Genomic DNA, 12314 nt, shown 5'->3' with positions numbered 1-12314 from the left:
AGCGACCGAGCTCTGGCCGCGCGCGCCACCTCACGAGGCCCTCAGTGCCTCCATTCTCTGGTGAAGAAATCAGTGGCCGCCCGACTATCATAACGGCAAACTGCACCCTCCCTCGTGCTGACTTGAAGGATCCTCGTAAGGACCTCCGCAGGCGACACCGCGGGCTCCCTCTTCTCCCATGTAATCCGCTTGCGCGTTAAAAGAGGGGCTCCTGAGCATCGCGACTCAGGAGCTCTTACTGGCTCTCCAACCCTCACCCCCTAGCCTTGACCACGGCATCGCGACCTGGCATACCAGCGGCGGCTGAGCTCGCTCGAGGGCCGGGACCTGAGGACGTAGAGCACGAAGGGGAGCGTGGGAAGAAGAGGAGGCTCGTACGGGCCTGACCTAGCTAAGCTACGACCGCCTACGCACAAGCCTGGCGTCTCGTGAAGGACCTACCCTGGATTTCCAAGATAAGTTTCACGCTCGGGTCAACCAACCGCTACGACATAGAGTTCTCATTCGCGTTGCCCCACTTCGGCAACGTAGTCTCCCTTTCTTACCTCTTGGCGGTCGCTTGCACGCCGAAGGGGACTTCCTGAGCATCGCGTCTCAGGGGCTCTTACTGGACCTCGGGCCGCTCACCTCCTGGCCTTGACCACAGCATCGCGACCTGGCATACCAGCAACGACTGAAGCCTGCACCTGCCGGCGTAGAGCACCAAGATGTCGCGAGGTTGGAAAGGGGAAACCGGGCCAAAACGGGGCACGCACATGCACAACTTCATAATAAGGATAATATCAACCAAGGACATTGCGAACCCTTTACATGCCCCCACGGGGTACTTCTTGATTCCTCGCAGGGAACAAAAGGAAAGAATTTCTGGGAGCCCTATCTACATGCGCCCCAGTGGCCGACGCCATCATCAACTGTGGGCCACTGGAAGCTGGCGCCAACCTCACCCAGATCAGCGGTGGCGGCCGGACGCTGCAACCCTGCTCCAGGCTCGGCGACAGCTTGGGGGCACATAGTTGTCGTCACTCGTCTCTAGAGTCTCGTAGATCTCAGGAGAATCGCTGGACTCCCAGGCGTCGCTACTACTTCCAGAGGAGCCGCTGGCGATGCGGAAAGCAGTCCCTGCCCCTGCTGCGGCGCCGTCCTGACGACCTCTTCCGGAGCAGCACTCCAGGCAGCGGCCTTCTGCGTCAAAAACCTTGAAGGACAGCGTGGAGGCGCCGTCGTACACGAAGTGGATTGTGAGGGCACCCTCCGCACGGCACACTCGAGCGACCTCACCCCAGCCTCAGGTCATGAAGATCTTGCCTGAGGAGACGGCCTCAACCTCCGCCCCAGTCGCCGACGCGTTGTAGTCGGCATGCTGCAGCCAAAGCTCGAGGGGCCCCCTCGGCGGCATCTCGGCAGAGAAGAAGGAAGGGAAGCGGATCCAAGTGCTCGGAGGCATCGCCGCCTATGGCACAAGTTCACGTGAGGAGTCCGTGGCGTGGACTCCAGGGGCAGCGACACGCTCCACCACGGTACGACGACCATGGCCGCGGTGCGTGCGCGCCTGGTGCCACTCACCGCCTCTTCCTCATGAGCCCCCGGCTTGGGCGTACAAGGGCAACGGATACCCTGGAGGAGGCCGCTCATACCAAGGCCTTGTCACCTCCTACATCACCACCACGTCACGACGGTGGACCGGCCTCTTCTTCGGCGGGAGCGGCCCTGGCTCTTCACGGGGAGTCTTTCCTTTCTCCGCGGCAGAAAATCTTCGGATCGGTGCCATAGGTGCCGCCACTGGCAATGGAGCAAAGAGGGAGAAGCGAGCGGAATGGGAAGAAATGGGTGACGGGGGCTCTGCCCCCCTTCCCATTTATAGCAGGAGAAAGCCAACCAGCGCCCCCCACGATCACAGGTAATGATGATTTTTCCTTGCATGCAGCAGGGACTCGTCAAGTCGGGCAGTTGTGGAGGCAACATGGGGAAGCAGAGACGCCCACGTCCAATCAATCGCCATGCGTCGACCAAAGCCGCAGGCTATTGGGGCCTGCGGCGCTTCGCACTTGCCCTTTGGCTTTGCCTCGAAGCCACGCCCGAGCGCGCCTTGGGCCCGGGGGCTACTATCGGCGTTCTGGGAATGGGGGTCCCCAGACTTTCCTACCTGCGGCCCATGGCGTGGCTCTGCAAGTGGGCCCATACGGACCATCTTCACCAACAAGCATTCAAGACCCTCGCGAGGGGGATGACACAAGACCTCCTCGGGAGCGGCCTCACTAGGCTGGCTCGCGAGGGGCGGAGAGATCAAGGAAAGGCAAACCTCGTGGGGTTCCAATGCCGTGAGCCATGACGATCGAGACCAGGCGGGCGCCAGCGCGCACAGTGTCCTTGTTTCCTCTTTGGTGCTAAGGAGGCCATCGCGGGCGAGGAGTACCGAGGCGTCAAGCAAAGGTTTCCATGTCGGTGCAACGAGACCATGACTAGCAGGACGGCAATACGGAGGTCACCATGGATCCCAAGGCGGCGTCACCACCAGAGCCTTTGGCAGGCGAAGACTGCTTTTGTCAGGATAACTTGTACTAGCTATCCCCTTTCAAATTGGCCATTGTTGGCTCCCTTCCCGCTCAATATTTGGGGAGAGGACCAGGGCCTCTATAAATAAAATTAGCCACCACAGTAGGAGGAGAGAGCCTCAGCCTTCTCAACTTGGACTAGATCCAACCCATACTCACACCCACCAAGCACAAGAACACCTCACCTCAGGAGCCTGTTCTTCCCCTTGTACTGTTCATCCTCAGCTCGAGAGGCAGTCCACCACACCACACTATAGTAGGGTATTACACCACAACGGTGGCCCGAACCAGTATAAATCTTGTGTCTCTTGTGTTGCGAGTTCGTCCAGCTTGCCTTTGAGATCGTGGCGAGGTTGAGGGCGTGAGTTGGTAGGGGGAGATCTTCATGCGCACCCCAGTGTTCGAACCTTGAGGGTTTTGCCGGAACCCGAGATCCGACAGATTTGTTGCCTCATCCATCTTCGGAGAAGGTTTAATTTTGATGCTAAACAACGTGATGAATTGATCTTAAAAATGCATGAGTTAACTAAGGAAAACATCGAGTGTATGAATGGTAAATATAAACTTGTTGGACATAAAGGTAGAAAACATGTTGTGTTTGCACCTGGAGATCTTGTTTGGTTACATTTGCGTAAGGATAGATTTCCTAATTTGTGCAAATCAAAGCTAATGCCACGTGTTGATGGTCCTTTTATGGTGTTAGAGAAAATAAATGATAATGCATATAAACATAAGCTGCCTGCAGATTTTGGGGTTAGTCCCACTTTTAACATTGCAGATTTGAAGCCTTATTTGGGTGAGGAAGATGAGCTTCCGTCGAGGACAACTTCATTTCAAGAAGGGGAGGATGATGAGGACATCAATACCATTGTTACATGCACAACCCCTGCTGCTATACATACTGGACCAATTACTAGAGCTCGCGCACGCCAATTGAATTACCAGGTACTTTTGTTTCTTGGTAACGATTCTAATGTTCATGTGATAATCAAGTATGATTTTTATGATCTTTGTCAGAGCTTTTGGGAAGGCAGAGTATCTTTGGACTGTCTCAATTCGTCCTTAATCACCCTTATACCTAAAACGCTAAACCCTACAACGGTGAATGATTTTCGTCCCATTTCATTGCTCAATTGTTGTCTAAAATTGTTGACTAAGCTGTTAGCTGATCGCCTTCAAAAAGTTATCCTCAAAATCATTCATGAGAATCAGTACAGATTTATTAAAGGTAAATCCATTCAGGATTGTTTAGCTTGGGTGTTCGAATATATTCACCAATGTGAGCATTTTGACAGAGAAATTGTTCTCCTAAAGCTAGATTTCGAAAAAGCCTTTGATCTAATCAAACACGATCTGATTTTTTCAATGATGGAAAAGTTGGGGTTTGATAATAAATGGATTCAGTGGGTTAGATTATTATTGGCCTCTGGCCATTCCTCGGTGCTCCTGAACTCTATTCCTGGTAATTCTTTTCAGTGCAAAAGAGGAGTCCGTCAGGGCGACCCGGTGTCGCCTTTATTGTTTGTCTTAGCGGTGGAGTTATTGCAATATGTGATTAATGATGAGTTTGCTAAAGGAAATCTGAGCCTCCCAATCCCAACACAGGGTAAATTGCCCATCATTCAATACGTGGACGATACAATAATTATTCTCCCGGCTTGCAAGGAGTAATTACTTCACCTTAAGAAAATCCTTCAAAATTTTGCTCTCTCCTCGGGTCTGAAAATTTACTTCCACAAGTCTATTTTGGTGCCAATTAATGTAGACCCATCTGTTGCTGCCGATCTAGCTGCAAATTTTGGTTGCAAGATAGGTAAAATGCCTTTTACTTACCTTGGCCTCCCACTCGGCACCACCGAGCCTACTATGACTGATCTATTGCCCCTTGTGGATTGAGTTGAGAGAAGATTGTCCAGCACATGCTCGCTCCTTTGTCATGCTTCTAGGATAACTTTGGTCAACTCTGTGGCTACTTCCATGATCAATTTTGCTATGTGCACGCTGCAGCTTAATGCTAGTTTTATGCAATACTTCGATAAGGTGAGACGAAGATTTGTTTGGACTAAGAAGAATGAGTAAGGCGAATCTTGTAATTCGTTGGTTGCTTGGCAAAGAGTTTGCTGTCCCAAGGCGCATGGGGGCCTGGGAGTTGTTAATATCAAAGTCCAGAATCAGGGTCTCCTACTCAAATTCTTTGATAAATTCTATAACAGGGCCGAGGTGCCTTGGGTCAGACTCATTTGGAACTCTTACTACTTAAACTCTGTGCCTCACGCGTCCCTGATCTGTGGTTATTTTTGGTGGAAGAAAATATGCAAGCTAATGCCAATTTTCAGAGTTATATCTTCCCTGTTGGTTGGTGATGGTAAAAATATTGCCATGTGGCATGACAAATGGCATGAGATTCTTCTGGCAGATCATTTTGCATGCCTCTTTTCTTTTGTCATTAATGAGGACTGCTCGGTGGCAGAGTTCTATGCAACCAATGATTGGTGCGACGTGTTCCTCACCCCCCTCTCGCCAGAAGCGTTCGAGGAACTCCAATCAGTGCTTTCTTTTAAACCGGAAAGCCTCAACCACTCGGATGCAGCGGATTCTTGGACCTTTGTCTGGGGGCAAGCGTATTTTCCCAAAAAATTCTACGAGCACTGTCATAAGGACATTGTGGCGCCTCCTCCATTTTCTTGGATTTGGAAATCTAAACTAAATATGAAACTTAAGGTATTTATGTGGTTTTTGCTGGCAGATAGATTAAATACTAGAAACATGCTCTGAAGACGTCACTTTAACATCAACGAAGGATTCAACTGCGTCCTTTGTAACGCTGAGGTGGAAGAAACCATTGAGCATTTAATTTTCACATGTCCCTTCAGCTCTTCTTGCTAGCTGAAAGTGGGGATTGATTGGAACATGAACCTCTCTAGAATAGAAGCCATCCAAGCTGCCAGACGATCTTTTAACGGGGAACTTTTCTTTGAATTTGTGGGGATTGTGGCCAGGAATATCTGGAAGGAAAGGAACAACTTTATTTTCAGGCAGATACCACCATCTTTGGCAGCTTGGAGAGAGAGAACCAAGGCGGACCTCCTCTGGCTCAAATTTAGAGTAGACAAAGCTCATTTGGGACTACATAACTTTATTTGCCCTAGCTTTGTAATTTAATCCTCTCCACTGATCTTTTCAGTCACCCACTACTTGTATTAGCTTCCCCTAGTTGACACTTTTCATACCCCCCTGGAGGGTTTTCCCTGAAGTGTATGTACATACGATGTAACTCTATTTTATTTTAATGCGGCACAGTAGGAGCCTCTCCTGCTGTTTTCAAGGTCAAAAAAAGAGAATATGATGCTGCCTAAATTGGATACATTTGTTTTTCTTACAAATGAAGGGCCTAGCTTGGACAAGAAATATGAACCTTGGAGCAAGTTCAAGCATGGAGACGATGGCATGCGCAAGGGGAACAAGAACAAAGTTACAAGTGATGATTAATTTCAGGACTTTGAAGCCACCATAATGAGTGCATGAAGCCTTGGAAGAAATATACAAGATGCCACTACATAAATTTCATGCATATGCTATTCTAGGTGTTGCATCACCTTATTGGGCAAGGCCCATGTAATTTCGAAATACTTTATTATAGGATGTTTTAAGAGTCCGTATGTGTGGGGAAACAAGAGTTATGGTTGGTTTTGGACCCCTCCTCCAAGGGCCACGGAACCCCTCTTCCTCCATATATACAACCCTTAGGGTATCGTTTAGAGTTTGGGTTTTGTTTAGATTAAAACTTCACCATAGCTGCAACTTCGCGTACTTCATTTGTGTTCAACGACCAGACCAAGACGTCACAGAACCCCACTTGATCAATAAAGCTTTCCTCTTTTATTCGCAATATCCAGATTACAATTTCAGTTTCTTGCTTGTTCTTTGTTTGCTTGCAGGAAATAGACCCTCGTGGTCAGGTTGATCATGCTCCGGCGTGGTCAATAACCTCTCGGAGTTGGTTTAGCGATTGCTAAGGCGCGACGTCCTCGCACGTTCGTAGTCGGGTCGACAAAGTCTACTCCACCATAAATGATAGGTACCATCTCATCGAAAGAAGGGACACATTTGCCTCTATCACAAGGCTAGTTGCGAAAGGGTTTTCACATGTTGAGGGTGTTGATTATGACAGAACTTTCTCTCCAGTAGCAATGCTAAAGTCTGTACAAATTATGATGGCTATAGCTGCATATTTCGATTATGAGATATGACAGATGGATGTCAAAATTTATTTCCTAAATGGAAATTTCAAATATGATGTATACATGATACAACCAGAAGGTTTTGTCGATCCAAAGGATGCCGAAAAGGTGTGCAAACTTCAAAGATTAATCTATGGTTTGAAGCAAGCATCAAGGAGATGGAATCAACGTTTTGATGAAGTAGTAAATGATGAAGAAGCTTGTGTATACAAGAAGTTTAGTGGGAGTTCTGTAGCATTTCTAATATTATATGCGGATGACATATTATTGATTGGGAGTGATACTAAGTATCGTAGCACAGTAAAAGTCTATTTCAAGAGTGTGTTTTCAATGAAGGACTTAGGTGAAGCAGCATATCTATTGGGCATAAAGATCTGTAGAGATAGATCAAGATGTCTAATAGCACTAAGTCAAAGCACGTGCATTCACAAGATTTTAAAGAGGTTTAAAATGTAGAATGCAAAGAAAGGTTTTCTCCCAATGTCACATGGAGTAACACTTAGCAGAAATCAATGTCCCAAGATAGTTGACGAGCAAGTACAAATGAGTGGAGTACCATATGCCTCTGCTATTCGCTCCATCATGTATGATGTGATATGTACTAGACCAGATGTTTCTGAAGCGCTAAGTGTTAGTAGCAGATACCAAAGTGGTCTAGGATTGGATCACTGGACATCAACTAAGAATATTCTTAAGTACCTCGGTAGAACAAAGGGTATGCTCCTTGTTTATGGAGGTGATGAAGAACTCATTGTAAATGGTTACAAAGATGCTAGCTTCATGACTGATATAGATGACTATAAATCTCAATGAGGTTATGCCTTTAAGCTTAATGGTGATGCGATTATTTGGAAGACTTTCAAACAAAAAATGTTGCGGATTCTACGACAGAAGGAGAGTATATTGCAGCTTCGGAAGCTTCAAAGGAGGCGTTCTGGATCAAGAAGTATCTTGAAGAAATTGGTGTCGCCCCAAGTGTGATGAATCCAATAGCCCTCTATTGTGATAATAGTGGTGTCAATTCTCAAGCAATGGAACGAAGATCACACATGAAGACCAGACACATTGAACGCAAGTATCACATTGTCTGAAAATATGTTGACAAGGGCTATGTGAAGATTCTCAAGATTCACACTGATTTCAATGTGTGAGACCCAATGATGAAGGCTCTACCACGAGCAAAACATGAGCAACACCGGATAGCCATAGGTGTTAAAGAGACTATGTAAGCTAGATTATTGACTCTAGTGCAAGTGGGAGACTATTGCAAATATGCCCTAGAGGCAATAGTATTTGTATTATTATGTTTACATATTCATAATTAAAGAGTTTATATTCTATGCTATAACTGCTATGATCCTGGAATATGCAATTCAGTGGAAAACTCATATGCACATGTGGAATGATAAATGATAAAATAAAAGGTTCCTAGTCTCGCCTCTAAGACTAGCTCAAGTGTTGTTGGTGATCACATTTTCCGGATCTTAGGATATCATTAAGTGTAACTATCCTAAAACAACATTGAGATTATGATGTTGGAAGAACGATCATATTGAACCGACCCAAACTTGTTTGTTATGAATTGAGTTAATATTGTCTACATTCAATTGTGATAACATGGAGTGTTAACGTGTGAAATTGCTCCTTAGACCATGAGATTATCGTGGTCACTTCTTACCGTACGATGGGCTTTGGGGTTGCTCAAACATCACCTGTAACACGGTGATCATAACGACAACTTACAGGTTCATCAGAAAGTTTGACAAGTGGACGGATAACTCGAGAGTGGGATTTTCTCCTCCGATGATGGAGAGATATTCTTAGGGCCATCTTGGTGTGACGGCATCGATCATTGTCTATCCAGACACATGTGACTTTGTCACGGGGATGCTGGAACACAATAACAAGAAAGAATAATAAAACTGGTAACAAGGATTCCGGTATAGCGAGCATAGTGATGACTCGGGAGGATAATAATGCATCCCTAGTTTTCTGAAGTATGGCGAAGCAAAGGGAACATCACATGATAACCAAAGGTTCACTCTAAGATCATTCATGTTCTCATAGGGACCTATATGGATGTCCACGGTCCCGCTGCCGGTCATTGAACAAACGGCTTCGTTCATGTCCATGAGTTACCGAACCTACAGGGTCACAAGCTTAAGACAATGAGTGTTAGTAGGACGGGAGTCATGCGAATATATTTGTGTAATTGATCCATGAATATTCAGAATAATTCTAGGAGGACCCGGAAGTGTTTCGGGGTCACTAGAAGGGTTTCAGAGGGTATCGGGTAATACCGACTATTACCGATAAATTATATATAGGTGGGAAATGTTTCTGGAGATGTTAAAAATATATATAATGGTCTAGAGGTATTTAGAACATTTTATACTTAATTTAAATATCAACGGGCCTTAAAAGGCCAAGAGGTGGAAGGCAACTTGGGCCACGAAGGCCCAAGTAGGACGGCGCCCCCCTTTCCTTGTGTGTGTGGGGGGGGGGGCGAATTGGACAACGGGAGGGAGTCCAACTCCCTCTACCTTGGCCAGGACCCCAAGGGGGACTTTCCCCCTTGGTTGTTGCCCTCTCCTCCTCCTTCAACCTATATGTACTAGGGTTTTGCTCTATTGGATATACAAGTTTTGGGGCCTCCTCAAGTTCTTCTAGTTCTAGTTGTAGTTGGTCCTAGTTGACTAATTAGAGCTACGATAATCGTCTTGTTCTCATAATTAGAAGCCCATTTTGGTTCTAGTCTCCTCCCTCTAATTCTCTAGCGATGATTAGCTCTGGACGATGAAGCGCTGCTAGATCCTGAAGGATGCACGCTTGCAACCAAGTAGAGAGGCCATGCTTTTGGTCTTTAGTTCGAGGGACTGTCTGTGGGCGATATGAGGGATCGTTCATCGATGGTTCAAGGGATTCCAAGTATAATCTACACTAACACGTTCTTCTTCAGCTGCAACTCAGTGACATAACGATCGTGATCCACTACAAAAAAAGACACATTCGTGACATTTTGGGCCGAACGAATTTTTTTTTCTATCATGCTTATGACACTTCTATGACGATAATTGTGACAAAACTCCGGTATCATCATAGATGTGGTGGGCTCCTACTTCTATGGCAAAAAATCATGATAGAAAATGGGATTTTCGTCCTAGGCGGGCCGGAGACGTAGCTGCATGACATTCTTTGGGCCGTCTATGACGGAAAAACCCGTGGTAGAAGCGAGGGCAAGGAAAATATCGGGGAGTTCCCGGTGACGGTGGGTGGTCAGGGGCCGAGCGATGGGCGTTTCTCTCGTACACATACGTGCGTAGGTGCGAGGCATTGGTCTCTAACTAAACCTGAGCAAGGCGTTCGCCTACTGAGCCCGAGTGATTGCACTGTAGGCTACGCGTTAATGAACCCGAACGATCAATCGATGGCTTTTAACTGAACCTGAGCGATCAATCGATGGCTGTTAACTGAACCCGATCGAGCGATTCCTTTGCTACTGCTACTAACTGAAGCCGATCGATGTTGCCTCTGGATGAACAGTGAGCGTTGTTGGGGGGGGGGATGATGAACAGTTCCCGGTGGGGGGTTGGATGAACAGGACCCCATGGTAGTAGAGGCCGTTGCCGCTAGATGAACAAGACCCCGATCGAGCCAGTTGGGTGTGGATGAACAGGATCCCGTGGAGGTCTGGATAAATAGGACCCCATGGAGGGATGGTTGAACAGTAGCCGGTGGAGGGCTGGATGAACAGTAGCGCGTGGAGGGGTGGTTGAACAGGACCCCGTGGAGAGGGAAAGTTGAACAGTAGCCGGTGGAGGAGCTATGGAGGCCGGATGAACAGGAGCCCGTGGATGAACAATCGCAGGTGGAGGCTGGAGGAGGTCGACAGTGCATGAACAGTAGCCCGTGGAGGCTGGAGGAGGTCGACGGTGGAGATTAACAGTATCCCGTGCAGTCCCGTTTTGCGGTACGAAACACCCCTCCCTATGAAAAGGACCCCCGTTTCGACCATAGCGCTCCAACACAAGTCCGTTTCCTCTGTTTTGCGATACGCCACACCCCTCCCGATCAACAGGACCCTGTTTCGATCGTAGGAGGTCCGAGAGAAGTCTGTTTCCTCTGTTTTGCGGTACGCCAGACCCCTCCCGATGAACAGGATCCCATTTCGACCGTGGCCGGTCGAACACAAGGCCGTTTCCTCCGTTCTACGGTACGCCAGGCCTCGTTTCGATCGGCTGTCCCTTCCAAGCCGGTTGGCTCCCGATGAACACGACATATTCCATTGCCTCCCGATGAACATGACGCATTCCGTTGCGTCCCCATGAACATGACACAATTTCTCCGTTTCGACCCAGACGGTTGGCTTCCGATGAACAGGATTAGTCACTGTACGCGTTAGAGACCCCGCTCGTATGTATGTACGTAGCCGTATTTACTATGTTGCAGCGTGGCCGTATGTACGTGTACATGATATAGACGGGACTGCGTGACATGCTACGTCGGCGCCTCTACTTCAACACGTGCCACACCTTACTCGGCCACGATACGTCGCTGCAGAGACACCGATCGACCACTATGTATGTACACATTCACGGTCGGACAGATAACACTACCTTCGTTTCAACCTGGTAGGTCCCAGCTGTCAGAGGGTAAGAAGGCAGTTCCTTTTGTGCGAAGATAAAGCCAGTGGGTCCCAGCTGTCAGGGGGAAACATTTTTTCATGAAATACAGAGGCCCTTCCGATAGGTCTGAGGTGTCAGGTGGAGGAATCATTATTTTGTGCGTAATAAGGAGGCACTTCCTTGCATGCGGCCATGGACCCAGCTGTCAGCCTCTCCACTTACAATCCTCTTCTGATGGCTGTCGTTTGTTGACCGCGTTGATGACGCCTACCGCCCGAGAGCACCAAGGTTGTGGACGACGGCGCGACCTAGGAAGGGAACGACCTGGAGCCAGGGAATACACATCAGGGGATGCCCATGCAGAGGGGAGTACGAGGGTTGACTGCTTCGGCTGCGGTTTGAGGATGCCGTCTCCAGAGAATAACAGGGGGTGTGGGTGAGTAGAGGGAAGGCCTGCCAGTAGTACTATGGTCGGGCGGTGAGGCCTGCACGGCAGCATAGCCAGCCACGAGAGGCTGGAGCACGCGGTACGGCGGGCACAAGTTTGGGTGGCTGGAGCAACAAGACCAGAGGTCGAAGACGCAGCTTGGCCGTTGGATTAACATTGAACGACCAGTGCAGCTAGAATCGTTTATTGACTAAGTTGACAAAGCCCTGCATACGCGTTAACATAGTAGGCCCACAAGTCAGTCTAAAAATCTAGTGGGTCCCAGCTAGAAGGGGAATCAATTTTTTTTCGTGTATAAGGTGGCACTTCCTTGCGTGCGAAGATGTTTTCTAGTTTTTGTATTTCTTCTTTTTCGAGTTAGCATAAAAAGAAAACAATTTAGGATCTTCGGTACAATCTATATTTTCACGAAAAGGATCATAATAAAGCTGGTGGGCCCTAGCTGTCA

The sequence above is a fragment of the Triticum dicoccoides genome, chromosome 6A, assembly GCF_002162155.2.
Source record: "Triticum dicoccoides isolate Atlit2015 ecotype Zavitan chromosome 6A, WEW_v2.0, whole genome shotgun sequence".
NCBI lineage: Eukaryota > Viridiplantae > Streptophyta > Magnoliopsida > Poales > Poaceae > Triticum > Triticum dicoccoides.
The sequence above is the reverse complement of the archived record's forward strand: the minus strand, read 5'-3'. Positions refer to the sequence as shown.